This window comes from Capsicum annuum, chromosome 12, assembly GCF_002878395.1.
Source record: "Capsicum annuum cultivar UCD-10X-F1 chromosome 12, UCD10Xv1.1, whole genome shotgun sequence".
Lineage (NCBI taxonomy): Eukaryota > Viridiplantae > Streptophyta > Magnoliopsida > Solanales > Solanaceae > Capsicum > Capsicum annuum.
The window spans coordinates 124780656-124796668 of NC_061122.1; positions in this window are offsets into that span (position 1 = coordinate 124780656).

The following is a 16013-nucleotide window of genomic DNA, read 5'->3' on the forward strand; positions in this document are numbered from 1 at the left end:
GAAGCCAGGGTTAGCTCAGGACTACTTATAGTTTGGAGCATCGTGTTGCATTTTGAGTATCAGATTTCGGAGGCATTACACTTGTCACGGTCAATATTTATTTTTCTATAAAAATAATAAAGGGATTAGAAAAATGTAAAAAAAGAGAAAGTATGTTAGCCACCATTGTTTCTTGGTCGGGTGTGCTCGCAGTGATTCGGCACCTATTTTTGTGTTGGTCCCCCGTCGTCAGCCCTACTGTAACTTCACTGGGGGCCAAAGATAGTAGCTCATCAAATTTTTTTGGAGAGGTACGTCTAAGGATCATGAACAAACCCCAGTGGTGTAATAGCCACAAATCTCCTTAGAAATTGGTTGATGTTTTGATAATTTTGCTTTGCCACTGGCAGCATTTGCCGATAATTTGTCATCAAATTGTGATTTTCCATTAATTAAAAATTATCTATTTTATCTAATTAACAACAAGACGCAAACTAATATATTTATATATATATGTGTGTGTGTGTGTGTGTGTTATTAAATATAAATATATATATATATACCCATATATTAATACATGGCAATCAATAATTGGTGGGTTTTTATTACTTGCTTATAAAAATTGGGATTCATCCTGAAATGATGTAATAATATCAATTTGCAATGATTTAGGGGGGACAAAGGACACTAGCATAGTTTAAGTGTCTTTTTGCAGAAGTCGGACAAGTTCAGGTGTGACTTTATTCCTTTCTCTTTATGAATCTACTGGTAAATATATAGATGGTATGCAATTACCTAAGGGTGTTGAAATTTATGGTGAATTTTAAGAATTCTTTTTCTCGATGTTGGGAGATCAAAACAAGTAGTAAATTAGCAATTAGTGTGAAAAATATAGTTAAGGCTCAAAAAATATAGCTAAGGCCCCATGATGGACTTCAAATTGTAAAGTGTAAAAATGACTCAAAGATTGATTATAGAATGAAGCTTATAATGATACAGGAAATATCAGAAATGACAATGAAAATGGCAAACGCTTAAGTAAAAGAGATAATAAAGTATATTCATATTATTGGTAACTAACTAGAAATAGTATAATGGATCTGATGATATCTTGTATAGGACTGGAAATGTGGAAGATTTGTTGCATAACCTTGGAGTAGAATCCTCAGTTAAGACAGATGCAAGTCGAGCCATAGGCTAGGGTCATTTGTTTCGGTCCTTAATGTTTAGGTGAGAAACTTATCTTTGAATTAGGTTTGAATACGATGTATCTACTCATGCTTCAATTGACACTACCCGCAACTGGTCCATGTCGTATGGGCACCTCAAGCCCACATGAACTGGAGTTCGCTCCGATAACCCAACCTAATCATCACATCAATCACAAGGGTCGGGCGAATCCCAATCATATAATAAGATAGTGGAAACATTCTATAAGACATAACTTAAGCATGTCTAACACTTCATTAGATTTATCAAACTAGCCATTACACCGAAGTCCATAGTTATCCACAATACCTCGATACAAACCAATGTTTAGAAATATATATGTCGGCATTAGCCCCCGACAATAGCCAAACCAAGTCAAAATAAGACAGACTAAAGATAGGAGACCAAGAATGAATATCTTCTGAAGTAAGGAAGCTCACCACTCCAAAGTCAATGCAAGAACCGCTTTGATCACCTAATCACTATGCAGAAAGAGAAGATGATGCTCCGACCCCTATGCCACTAGGGGACATAGCGCCCAAAGACGGTTAACGGTTAGAGTGTTAGCATGTAACTCAAGCATACAGATAAAATAGCATTATCAATCAACAACAATTAAATATGCCATATTCAACCATAGTGATGACCTTATCGACACATATAGGTATGTCATATGCCAAACAAGTAAACAAGTCCTAACAACATTCTCACAACACTCAATCATGAGACATAAAGTGGAGGACTTCGACCTTCCACACATAGATTCAAACAATTCTTATTAGGCATGGAACTTCAACCACATTAACATATTACTTAGATGAAGGACTTTAACCATGTATACACTCATTAAGCAAGGGACTCTAACAACATACATATCTGTTCGAGCAAGGGACTCTAACTATCATTCACATTTATTTAGGAAAGGGACTCTAACCTCATGACTACACATTATACAAGGGACTCTAACCTCATGCCATATTAGATAGGGGACTCTAACCCACACTATTTCATTTTCCAAGGCACTTCAACCTCAAGAGATATTGTTATGCAAGGGACCTTAACCACAAGAGATTAAATTAAGCAAGGGACTTTAAGCTCAAGCCCTTTCATTTAGGAAAGAGACTTTAAGCTCAAGCCCTTTTATTTGGCAAGGGACTTTAACCTCAAGCTATTACGGCTATCACTAGTCGACATTGGGACTCCAACCCTTTGTCCATACATCATCATCTATTCATTTCACACTCAAGGACTTTAACCCATTTAGACAATTCACACTATACATGACCACACGGTCCTCATGGGAGCCTTCATTGCTCAACCATTTCAATGGACCAATACCTTAACTCAGTACATAATACAATCCAATTTAGGGTCATTAATACCTTCAGTAACCATTCATATATCATAGGAAATCTTATACCACATTCTCACCACACTTTAGTTCAGCACACAATTAAAATTCATATTCATAATGCCTTTACTATATCATTTAACAACTATTTATACATATTGGGACATTGCTCTAGTTCAAAACATCACCAATATAAGACTAGACGATTCACTTAGACATTTTTTCACAAATACCTTATGTGCATGCCATTACCAAGGACATTTTCATGGTAGAAATCATAAAGATTAGAGTTAATTAAGACTCACATATTAAACCATATACAACAAGAAGCCACATGTGCAAATCATCATCATAACATGTATAAACACAAATCTAAGCAAAAGTCAATGTTATTCATCATTATTCAACAAAACCCTATTCATTTTGATTTCAAAATCACCATGTACACTTACTAATTCGAGTGTAAAATACATGGGTTTAGAGTTATTTACCAAGGAGAAGAGTTACATCCCTATGAAAACTTGATTCACCATGAGTCTTGACTTCACTTTGCCTCTTAAAGATCACCCTTGAAACCCTAGCCTCCAATTCTTCACAAATAAGTTTGAGAGAGTATTTAGGGTGTTTGATCCATCAAAATGGATGTTTACAGGTCTACAACCACTTAGAGAGTAAGGGGACTTAGGGTTTCACATGGAAGAAATGACCACAGGGCCCTTCATTAAAAATTGGAATTAAAGCCCATGCAGGGGTACGACTCACTTAAGGAACCGTACCGTAAGGTACAAGTGGTACGCTAATTCGTACCCTAGGCTGCACCTAGGATTCATACACTGGTTAGGGTACAACTACACCACCTACACTCATATCTAAAGGGTACTACTTGCATCCTTAACCATATCCCTATCTCATACAAAAAAGAAACCACTCTTGTTCAAGTACCACGCACCATACGACTTACCTAGGTATGACTCGTACCTTAGTGTACAATTGGAGGGGTGGGCTAACTCATACCTAGGACAATGAATAATTTCCCACACACTTCCTAGGATATGATAGGGGTCATTAACTCATATGCAAAGGGTACGAGTGGTACCATTAGTCGTACAAAGTCCAGAGATATCAAATGAAGGAATTTTACAATGGTTCATAGTCTAGGTGTTTCAATTCTCCCGCACTTGGATCATTCATTCGCGAATGATGGGTAAGGAAAGAATAAACACAAGCTAACACATTGTCACACATCAATCCAACCTTTACAAAAGTTAGAACAAAGCATAAAATAAAGATACAACACAGATCATGATCATCATCGATTGAATATTCGTTTCATTGACTTTGGGACTCAAACCCATTATTTGTCAAAGACACTCGTTCATTTCAAACCTTACGGACTTAAACTCTTTACTTATCAACACTTACTAATATTACAACTTAAGGACTTTAACCCATTGACTTATCAAGTATACTTACTCAATTCGAGGACTAAGGACTCAAACCCATTATCTATCAAGGACATAAATCACTCAAGGTATTAGGTACTTAAACCTATCATTTGACAAAGACACAATCAATTCAAAGCATTGGAGACTTTAACCCATTGTTTAAACAATGCATAACTCAATTTAATACAATGGGGACTTTCCTATTGTCTATCAAGACATAAATCAAGGTAAGAATATTAACATATACCTTCATCACAAATTTTTAGGATGGGAAATAAATGCAGATACTTGGAATTCTTGTCCTCTTCTGCCTCCCAAGTAGCTTCCTCATACTTTTGGTTCCTCCATAGAACCTTTACCAAATCCACTTCCTTCATTTGCAATAGGTGAACTTGCCAATCTAAGATCCTCACCGGGATCTCCTCATTGGACAACGCGTCTCAAATATCATAATCCCTCAAGGAAACAACCAAAGAAGGATCACCCATACATTTTCTCAAAATAGAGACATGGAAACCTGGGTGAATAGAGTACATTCTAGAAGGAAACTTGAACTCTTAGGCAACATTGCCAACCCTCTTCACAATTAAGTAAGGACCAATATACCGGGGACTAAGTTTACCCTTTTACCAAACCACATCACTCCCTTAATGGGAGATACTTTGAAAAATACCCAATCTCTAACACTAAACTCTAAGTCCCTACACCTCACATCCGCGTAGGACTTTTGGCGACTTTGAGTGGTTTTCAATATATCACGAATTACCTTCACCATCTCCATGGCTTGGTGAACTAAATCGAGGCCAAGAAACTTACCCTCTCCAACTTTGTACAACCCAATAGGAGATCAACATCTCCTACCATACAATTCTTCAAAAGTGTTTATGCCAATGCTAGAGTGGTAACATTCTTATAGGAAAACTCCCTCAAAGGCAAGTGATCGTACCAACTACCACCATAATCAATCACACAAGCCTGCAACATATCCTCCAATGTTTGAATAGTCATCTCTTCTTGCCCATCTATTTGCGGGTGGAAAGCGGTACTAAGGCAATCTCTAGTACCCAAACCATTTTGAAATGACTTCCAAAATTAGGATGACAATAGAGGACCACAATCTAAAATGATAAAAACTAGAGCACCGTGGAACTCCACAATCTCCGCAAGACACAACTTAGCATAATCTTCCACCAAGAAATTTGTCCTCATGGGCAAAGGGTAAGCAGACTTGGTCATTCTATCAAAAATGGCCCAAGTAAAATTACATTGATTTCGAGATCGAGGAAGACCGGTAACAAAATCTATATTAATCGCCTCCCACTTTCATTTGGGAAACACATTTTCTTGGTATAAACCACCGGGCCTCATTTTCTTAACTTTCACTTGTTGACATACCCAACTCTTGTCCACATAGCTAGCCACATCACATTTCGTATTGCTCCACCAATAGAACACTCTAAGGTTATGATACACATTGGTGGAACTGGGATGTATAGCATACCAAGATTCATGAGCCTCAACTATGATCCTTTCCCTTAATCCATCATCGTCGGGAATGCATAGCGTACCTTGGTATCTCAACATATCATCACCACCAATCATAAAGTCCACAACTTTGTATCGTCCTACAATACTCTTGATCTTCATCAAGTCGGGTTCCCATACTTGCTTTTTCTTTATCTCATCAACTAAGGCTGACTGAGATACTAGATTCATAAATACACCACTATCCTCTAATTCTGCAAGTCAAACTCTAAGATTAGCCAAACGATGAAGGTCCTTCACCATATCCCGCTTGTCCTCAGCCACATAGGCTAAACTTCCCATGGTCAATCTATTAAGAGCACCGGCGACTATATTAGCTTTATCAAGGTGGTAATAAAGACTTATATCATAGTCTTTCCACAACTCAAGCCGCCTCATTTAATGGAGATTCAACTCATTTTGGGTAAACACATACTGAAGACTTTTATGATCGAAAAAGATATCAACATGAATCTAATAAAGATAATATCGCCAAATTTGTGATGCAAAAACCACAGCTAACAACTCTAAGTCGTGAGTAGGGTAGTTCTTTTTGTGAACTTTTAATTGCCTAGAAGCATAGGCCACCACCCTACCATGTTGCATCAAAATACAATTGAGACTAATATGAGAAACATAACAATATACCAAAAAGCCATCATTACCTTTAGGCAAGGTCAAAATTGGAGCCAAAGTTAACTTATCTTTCAACTTCTCAAAACTACCCTCACACACATCCGACCATAAGAAGTTGACCTTATTTTGGGTCAACTTGGTCAATGGGGCAGCTAGTCTAGAAACTCTCTACAAATCATCTATAGTAACTGGCTAGACCCAAGAAGCTCCAAATATCAGTTGGAGTCGTAGGTCTAGGCCACTTCTTAACCACCACAACCTTTTAGGGATCTACCATGATTCCTTCACTAGAGGCAACATGACCAAATAAAGTTATTACCTTTAAGAAAAACTCACACTTGGAGAACTTGGCATACAAATAATGATCCTTCAAAGATTGCAACATGGCACTGAGGTAATCCACATGATCTATCTTGCCCTTAGAATAGACTAAGATGTCCACAATAAATACAATGACAAACATGTCAAACAATTGACGGAAGACCCTATTCATCAAGTCCATGAATGTCGTCGCGGAATCGGTCAACCCAAAAAACATGACAAGAAACTCATAGTGACCATACCAGATTCTGAAGGCAGTCTTAGGGATATCCTCATCCTTAATTTTAGGTTGATGATAACCAGATCCAAGACTAATATAAGATAAACACTTCATACCCTAAAGTTGACCAAAAAAATTATCTATCCTAGGAAGAGGATATTTATTCTTTATGGTCACTTTGTTCAACTGACGATAATCAATGCACATACAAAGGGAACTTCCTTCTTGTGCACAAATAACAAGAGTACCCCAAGGAGACACATTAGGACAGATAAAACCTTTATCTAATAGGTCCTTCAATTGCTCTTTAAGCTCCTTTATCTATGTCGAAGCTATTCCATAAGGAGAGATAGAAATTGAATGAGTGTCCGAAATAAGATCATTGGGAAACTCATTAACCACGGGAACAGATTCTAGAGAAGGCTCTTCCGAGTTAGAATCTTTAACTCGAAACAAATGATAAAGACACCCCTTTGAAATCAACTTTTGGGCTTTAAGATAAGAAATGAATCTTCACTTAGGTAATAAGGAATCACCTTATGATCGCCTCATTAGGGAATTTGAACATGACCCTACGTGTCCAATAATCTAAGAAACCATAACATAAATGCAACCAATCCATCCCTAGAATGATATCAAAATTAATCGTGTCCAACTCTATCAAGTACATAAGAGTATCTCTACCTGGATAGAAATACAAAAAGAGACCGATAGGCTCACGGGAACACAATTAAGATGCACAACCATATACAGGGTCATATAAAAAAGTGTAGACCCTGGATCAAGCAAAAAATATACATCACGGGAGAAAGGTCTCAACATACCCATGACAACTTCAGCAGATGCCTTAGAATCTTGGAGAGTAGTAAGTGCATACAAGCATTTTAGGCGAGTACTGGTGACAGAAATTGAAAAAGAAACAGACATAGCACTCTTTGTATGAGAGTAGGTGGAGTAGTAATAGAGGCCCTATTGAACTAAGAAGCTTTTAGAGAGGGGAAATCATATTGCATGTTCCCGATCTAACCACAACTAAAACATTTATTTCTCCACTTTTCACACTAACGACGATGAATCTGACCACAAAATCTACAAGAAGCGCGGGGTGGAGCCTGGAACCACCACTAAACTGAGATTGATTATCACCCAATGACTTCGGGTTAGAAGAGTGAGCGCTAGCTAAGGAGAAAGAACCCAAACTCTCCCACTTCTTCTGTGGCCACTTACACTAGGCTCAAAATACCTAAAATTATTCCCTTGCCTTTCACTAAAATCAACTTTCTTTCTTTACTCTTCTTTTACTTATTGCGTATATGCAATTAACTTAGAGATGCCCATATTTTCAGTCAGCAAGGCCATTTTGCTTTCAAGGACTAACTCTCAGTACAGTCTTAAGAAAAACTTATGCATCCTATACCTCATGCTAAAGACTATCTCAAGAGCATACCTTTACAATAGATCGAATTTCAAGGCATACTCTTGAACGGACATCCTCTTTTGCTTGATGTTCACAAACTCTTCCTTTTTTGCTTTCCTCATCTTTTGAGGAAAGAAGCAGTCTAAAAAACCCTCAGAGAAATCCTCATATATGGAAGGATTAGCATCAACACCTCTAGATAACTCCCAACCTTCATACCATTGGTACTCTACATCTTTCTATTGGTAGAAAGCAAACTCAACGGCCTTAACCCCCGAAGCATACATGATTTGGATGATCTCCTTTATTTCATCAACAAATCCTTGAGGATCTTTCTCAACTTTCATACCCATAAATAAAGGAGGGCTTAACCTCATGAATTAGCCAATTCTTATGGCCTTAGAAGAAACAATAGTCAGAACACCATGCTCCAATTGAGAGGCCACCTCTGATTTGAGTCAAGATGTTGATAGAGCGACAAAACTCTGTATTAGTACCATCCCTTTTAGGTGATAAAATAGGAATATTGCCCCTATAGTAGAGGTTGGTGGGGATAGGTGGGACCCCATGAATATGGTCAGATATTATAGCCCTAGCCCAAGTCTGAACTCCAAAAGTTGGATGAGCTTCATCCATAAGGCTCTCGGTTAGGGTAGAAGTGTTTGGCTTAACCTCAGATATCCTTATAGGAATAATCTGAAAGATAGAAAATAGAAATCAGAGGAATCCAATACCTTAGACTCTATAGCTTGAAATTAGAACACAAGAATGGAAAACATTTCCTAAAAGGCCTCATAGCTCCTCCTATGTAAGTTTGGTGCTCTTCACACCCATAAAAGAGACTCTACTCAATAGATATTACACAGACCCAATGACCATGAACCTTGGCTCTGAAACCAATATGATAAAACCTAAAGACCATGTTGTATGAATACCCTAAGCCCACATAAATTGGAGCTTTCCTTGATAACACAACCTAATCATCACATTAATCATAAGGTTTGGGTGAATCCCAACCATAAAATAAGACAGAAGAAACATACTACAAGTCATAACTTAAACATGCCTAATATTTCATTAGACTTATAAAACAAGTCATTACACCCAAGTCCATAGTAATCCATAATACCTCTATACAAACTGATGTTTAGAAATATATATGTCGAGACAAGCCCCCGACAATAGCCAAACCAAGTCAAAATAAGACTAAGTCTAAAGATAGGAGACCAAGAATAAATGTCTTCAAATTAAGAAAGCTCACCACTCCACGGTCAATGCAAGAACTGCTTTGATCACCTAATAATTGTACATGAAGAGAAGATGATGCTTTGTCCCTTATGTCGTATGGTTACATAGCATTTGGAGATGTTTAGCAGTTGGAGCGCTAGCATGTAACCAAAGAATAAGGATAAAATAGCATAACAAATAAACAACAAGTCAATATATCATATTCAACTATATTCATGACCTTATCCACATATATAAGTATATCACATGCCAAGCAAGTAAAAAAGTCTTAACAACATTCTCACAACACTCAATCATAAAACATAATCTGGAGGACTTCGACCTTCCACACATAGATTCAAAGAATTCTTATTAGGCATGCGACTTCAACCACATTAATATATTACTTAGATGAAGGACTTTAACCATGTATACACTTATTAAGCAAGGGACTCTAACCATATACACATCTATTTGAGCAAGGGACTCTTACCACACACTTATATTGATTTGGGTAAGGGACTCTAACCTCATGACTATACATGAGGCAAGGGGCTCAAACCTCATACCATGTTATATCGGGGGCTGTAGCCTACACAATTTCATTTGGCGAGGCACTTCAACGTCAAGTGATCACGTTGTACAAGGGACTTTAACCATAAGTAATTTCATTAGGCAAGGGACTTTAAACTCAAGCCCTTTCATTAGGTAAGGGACTTTAATCTCAACCCATTACGACTATCATTAGTCGACATTAGGACTCCAACCCTTTTTCCATACATCATCATCTATTTAATTCATACTTAAGGGCTTTAACCCATTTAGACAATTCACACTATACATGACCAAATGGTCCTCATGGGACCCTTCATTGCTCAACCATTTAAATGGGCTAATTCCTTAAGTTAATTCATAATACTATCCAAATTAGGGTCATTAATACCTTTACAAACCACTCACATATCATAGCTAATCTTATACCACATTCACACTACACTTTAGTTCCACATAATTCAAGTTCATATTCATGTTTAGAAACTTTAACCCCTTATTAACCATCAATCAACAAGGTTAAAAATTTAACCATACATGGATCATAATACCTTTAAAATATAATTTAACAACTATTCATACATGTTGGGCCATTTCCCTAGTTCAAAACATCACCAATATAAGACTAGACAATTCACTTAGACATTTTCACAAATACCTTAAGTGCATGCCTTTACCAAGGCTATTTTCATGGTAGAAATCATCAAGAATAGAGTTACTCAAGACTCACAAGTTATACCACATACAACTAGAACCCACATGTTCAAATCATCATCAATAACATGTATAAACACAAGTCTAAGCAAAAGTCAACACTATTTATCATTAGGCAAAAAAACCTTTTTTATTTAGTTTTAAATATCCCCATGTACACTAACTATCTTGAGTGTAAAATACATGGGTTTAGATTTATTTATTAAGGGTAAGAGTTTCATTCCTTAAAATACTTAATTCACCAAGAGTCTTGACTTCACTTTGCCTCTTGAAGGTCACCCTTGAAACCCTAGCCTCCAATTCTTTATAAATAAGTTTAAGAGAGTATTTAGGGTGTTTGATCCATCAAAAGAGATATTTAGGAGGTTAAAACCATTTATATAGTGAGTTAAATTAGGGTTTTAGGTGTAGGAAATAACCATAAGGCCTTTCGTTAAAAGCTAGAAACTAAGCTCATGCAAGGGTACAACTCACTTAAGGAACCATACCTTAGGGTTAGAATTGTACCCTAGCTCATATCCTAGGCCTAAACTAAGACTCATACACTGGTTAGGGTATGCCTACATCGCCTAGAATCGTATCCCAAGGGTACAACTAGCTCCCTTAACCGTACCTCTATCTCATACCTAAAACAGTCCACTCTTGTTCAAGTGCTAAGCACCATACAACTTACCTAGGTACAACTTATACCTTAGTGTACGATTAAGGAGGGGGAGGAATAACTTATACCTAGTACAATGACTAACCCCAATACACTTCCTTGGATACCTTTGGGGGTCACCAACTAGTATTCAAAGGGTACGAGTGGTACCCTTAGTCGTACCAAGTCCAGAAACATCAAATAAGAGAATTTTTCAGTGGTTCACAGTCTAGGTGTTTCATCAAATGTGTTTATTATTTTAAAATTATAGTGTATCATAATAATAGATGCCCTGAATGTCTACTTACGGATAAAATTTAGAACTTATGTTTGAAAAATGACATACTTAAGTTTTAATTTTGGTCAAACACATATTCATCCCCTTAAACTTGCCCAAAATTTCTATTTTGATGCTTGAAGTTTACTTTGTTCCAATTGTACACAAAAGCATAAACAAATTTATTCCAATTAACACAATTAGCTGACTTGGCATATTTCATAAATAAATTACCCATCTAACATGGAAATAAGTATTCCACATTTTCAAAAAAAATCCACATAGATAAAATAACATTGAAAAGATTGAAATTCATCCATACCCCATTCATTCTTTCTCTTATAAGTGTATTTCCGTCTAAATTTATCTTGTTCCCAATCTTAATATATTGAATTTTACTTTACTTTAAATAATAAACTTCAGTTCTTGAAATTTCTCAAGTGAAAAAAGAAAAACAATTCTGAGGATAATGAGTAACTTCTTAGGGTATAATCTCACAAATACTCCAGCTTTCATCAAACTCATCCACTTTTCTTTCATTTCCCTCTACTTTTTCATCCTAGTTAGACAATTTGCATCTAATATCAGTATCATTTTTATACGATTATACCCCTTTCTCAAGAATCTGTAATATCTTCCAATCAAACAATAAGAAAAATCCTTTGTCGCCTCCGCTACTGCTAGCGCGAGGAAGGGATAGTAGTGGAGATGATGTGGATTATTAATAAAAATGGTACAATGATGAATGATTTTTCATCCCTAAAATTTCTCAACGAAAGAATGAATTGTGTATCAACCCTTTTTTATATGAGTTTATCTACGTGGTGTTTTTTGAATATGTGGAGTACTTATTTCCATGTCAGACGGGTAATTTTATTTATGAAATATGACAAGTTATCTTGTTATGTCTAATTGAAAATAACTTGTGCATATTTTTGTGTTTAATTGGAATATGACAAAGTTCAAGTGTCTAAATAAAAATTTTATGCAAGTTTAAGGGATATAATGTGTTTATCCTTTAGTTTTTGTCTATAAGAAAACATTGATAGTCAATTGAGCAGATTAACATATGTATTATAGAAAAATTTAGTGTGGAAGATTTTAAAAAATAATAATTTGTTAAGTGGGGCCAAAAATAAAAATCACTTTTATCGAAGTCATTTTTATAGGACTTTTTCTTTGGAGACATTATGTTTTATATTTCCATTGTCACTTGAATTTTCTTAAGATATAGTTCGGTATTATCATATCATTCTATGATTGTATCATACCTATAATGCACAGTTGAAATTTTTTTGTTAGATGTCACTTGCTTTCATAAACAAGTGTAGGAAAAAATATTTTATATTTAGCAACAAACTAATTTTCATAGCAAATAATAAAATTATTCAGCTACAAATTTTAAATCTTTGTTATTTATACATTGTATATTTTATGAAAATATTATGTTGTCAGTAAATCACACATTGATTAAAGACAGTAAAATGACTGTCACTAATTGGTTATATTACTAATGATAAACTAAGGTCATAGTTATATATAAAATTTTGTGTCTAAAGCATATAACATTAACTACGAATGATAACTTTTTGCTATTTGCAATAGCTTATTTTTTATGAAAAAAAAAATTGTGCCATAAATTATAACTAATTTAAGACAAATAGTAGCTTGTCACAAATAATACATTATTAGCCACAAAAATGATGTGTCACTAATAACTTAAAACTCATTACTAATGATACTTAATGAATGGTGCTACATTATCTTTAGGTGGAAAACTTTAGTGGACAAAGCTTTCTATGAAATTATATGTTTCATCACTAAAGGTATATTGCTCATGCATTTATAACGAGATATATTGTATTGACAAAGAATTAAAATCTAAGGATTATGCATTTAAAATTAATGAATAGTTTAAATGTTTCAAGCTTGATGTAAGAATTGTATCCCAATGTGATTTATCATGAGATTAAGGAAACTTAAGGCATTAAAATTGTGTTGTCCTAAAGAATTTAGGTTGCTATAGTGAAATGTTATTATAATGAGGGGTTGTTGTAGAGAGATCTGACTGTACTTGGAGTTAGAAGAAGGTAATTTTAATTCCTAAAAATCAAGGCCTTAATCAATTCTACCTCAACGATATCAAGACTGCTAATTGAATTGTTGAATCAATGTCATTCCAATAGTCAATAAAACACCCTGGGTTTGGGACCCTTAGAAATTTTTTTGGATTTCTAGGATCTAGAAAGCATATGATTGGTGGGTACCAATCGTATACTGGGGTATGAGTGGTATGCCTTGGTTGTATGCTGACCATTATCGGTTGGTGGTTTGGATTGATTTCTAGAATGGGTAGGGTTGGTACGAGTCGTATGGTTAGATATAGGTCACTTGGTTAGGGTTTTTCCTTCACTTGATCTAAGACTAAGTAAAATAACTTGGATGTGAGTACGAGTGGCTCACCATGAGCCGTATCTATGGTACGAGTCGTAAAATGAACTCATATAGTAGACAGTGTTCAAACCATTTGTGATTTTATTCTGACAGAGGTACGGGTCAAGGGTACTAGTCATATGCTTGGGTATGACTTGGTTTGGGTAAATCATATATTGGACATGATTGGGTCCAAGGAGAAGGGCTAGGGTACGAGGGGTGGGTACCACTCGTATTGGAGAGTACGACCAGTATGGTATTGTCGTACCCTGTGATGTGATTTTTATGTAGTTTAAGTGAGGGAAATCTAGACATTTTCCCACTTAACATATTAAGTCCCTATAACTTCTAAACAACTTGGGAGGTTACTTACCCAATTATTCTATTATTAAACACTTAGAGAACACTATATAATTTTCTCTAAGGCTTTTGGGTAAAGGAAGGCTAGGGTTTCACTAAGGTTATCAACTGGGGCTTGATTAGGTGATTTCTCTCCATTGTCTTCTCAATTTAACGCAAGATACTTTTCCCTAATTGTTAGTTTCAACTAAAGAAATGATTTATAAAATGATTTCATTGCATGATTATGGTATGGTTTTGGTATTAAATTCTTGGTTATGGTTTTCTCATGTTTTAATTATGTTTTTACATGCTTTAAATTGTGGTTTGGCTAATTACTTGCATGAGAATGGTTAATTGATAATTTAATTTGGTTTTAGAAACACTATGCCCCCGAAGTATTTTATAAAATACCTATGATAATTCTCTTACTATATTATTAGACTTTTAAGAGAACTATTATATGGTATGGTTTGGTAATGGAACCCTAAATGGTATAAATAGTTTAAATGCTTTTGAATGGATAAATGGTAGGGTTAGGTTTTCATGGTTTTGGTGAACTAAACTTCCTTATAGGTTATATGCGATTCCCCCAAGAAAACTTAATAATGGAACACTTTTGAGGTACATGAGAATTCTCCAAGTTAACTTGATAATGTAATCTATGGGTACATCGGAATCTCTTTACATAAAAAGGTTGGCTAAGAACATTGCTTGCAAGCTATAATCGGTATAACGATACCACTTCTTATAGCCTTGATTAATAATAATGGAATAATGGTTTGGTTGGTTGGAAATGGTTTTAATTGGGAAATAATGGCAAGGTGTGATAGTTAACCATGAAGGTGCGAGTCCAACAGACGGATACTGAAAACTCATGTTTGTCGAAATAAGGGGTTGGTCATAGTGACCATATATCATACTATGAGGTACATAGGAATCCTCTAAGTACACTTTACACATGCATCATAGAGAGATAAGGGTACTTGGATATCCCTTACTATTATGGTATCTCCAATTTGTGCAGCTATATATAGTGGAGCCCGTTCAAGGGGTTACACTGGACCTATATAGCCCATAGGTGGTTCTAGGATGGTTAAGCTACACATACCTATATATATATATATATTATATATTATATGCATGTAGTTGGCTTACTTGGCTTTATGTGATTCCATTATTTTAGCCTTATCTTGACTACATGCTAGTGTTCATCTGCTAACCCTTCCTCGGGCGATTATATCCCCACGCGATGTAGGAACTGATCATTCTATTCCTCCTGCTTAGTGATTGAATTTTGGGATCAGCTTGGTTGGATTGAAGTGGTGAGTTTCCATATTTGGGAAGGCTCTATTTCATGTTCATAGATGCTTTTACATACTTTAGATATTTTATGGATATTTATTTTGGCTTTTGTTAGTGGCATGTACCAATCGGATATTGGTTTTCTTTTGGTTAGAGGCTTTTATAAAACTAATATGGGTTGGTATAGGTAGGATCAATATTGGTGTCATCCTTAATATTTGGATTGATATTGGAGTTGATATCATTGGACTAAATTTCTCACCTGTCTATCTTTTTATATTATGTCATGGGACTTGGTTCGGTTATGGTTTGATTTTGGCTTATGGTTTTGGTTTGGTTATGGTTATCAGTTGGGTTTGGGATAGGTGGACCCATTTGGGTTGTCACGATCATAGACCTATCCCAAATTTTGGATTTGTGGAAT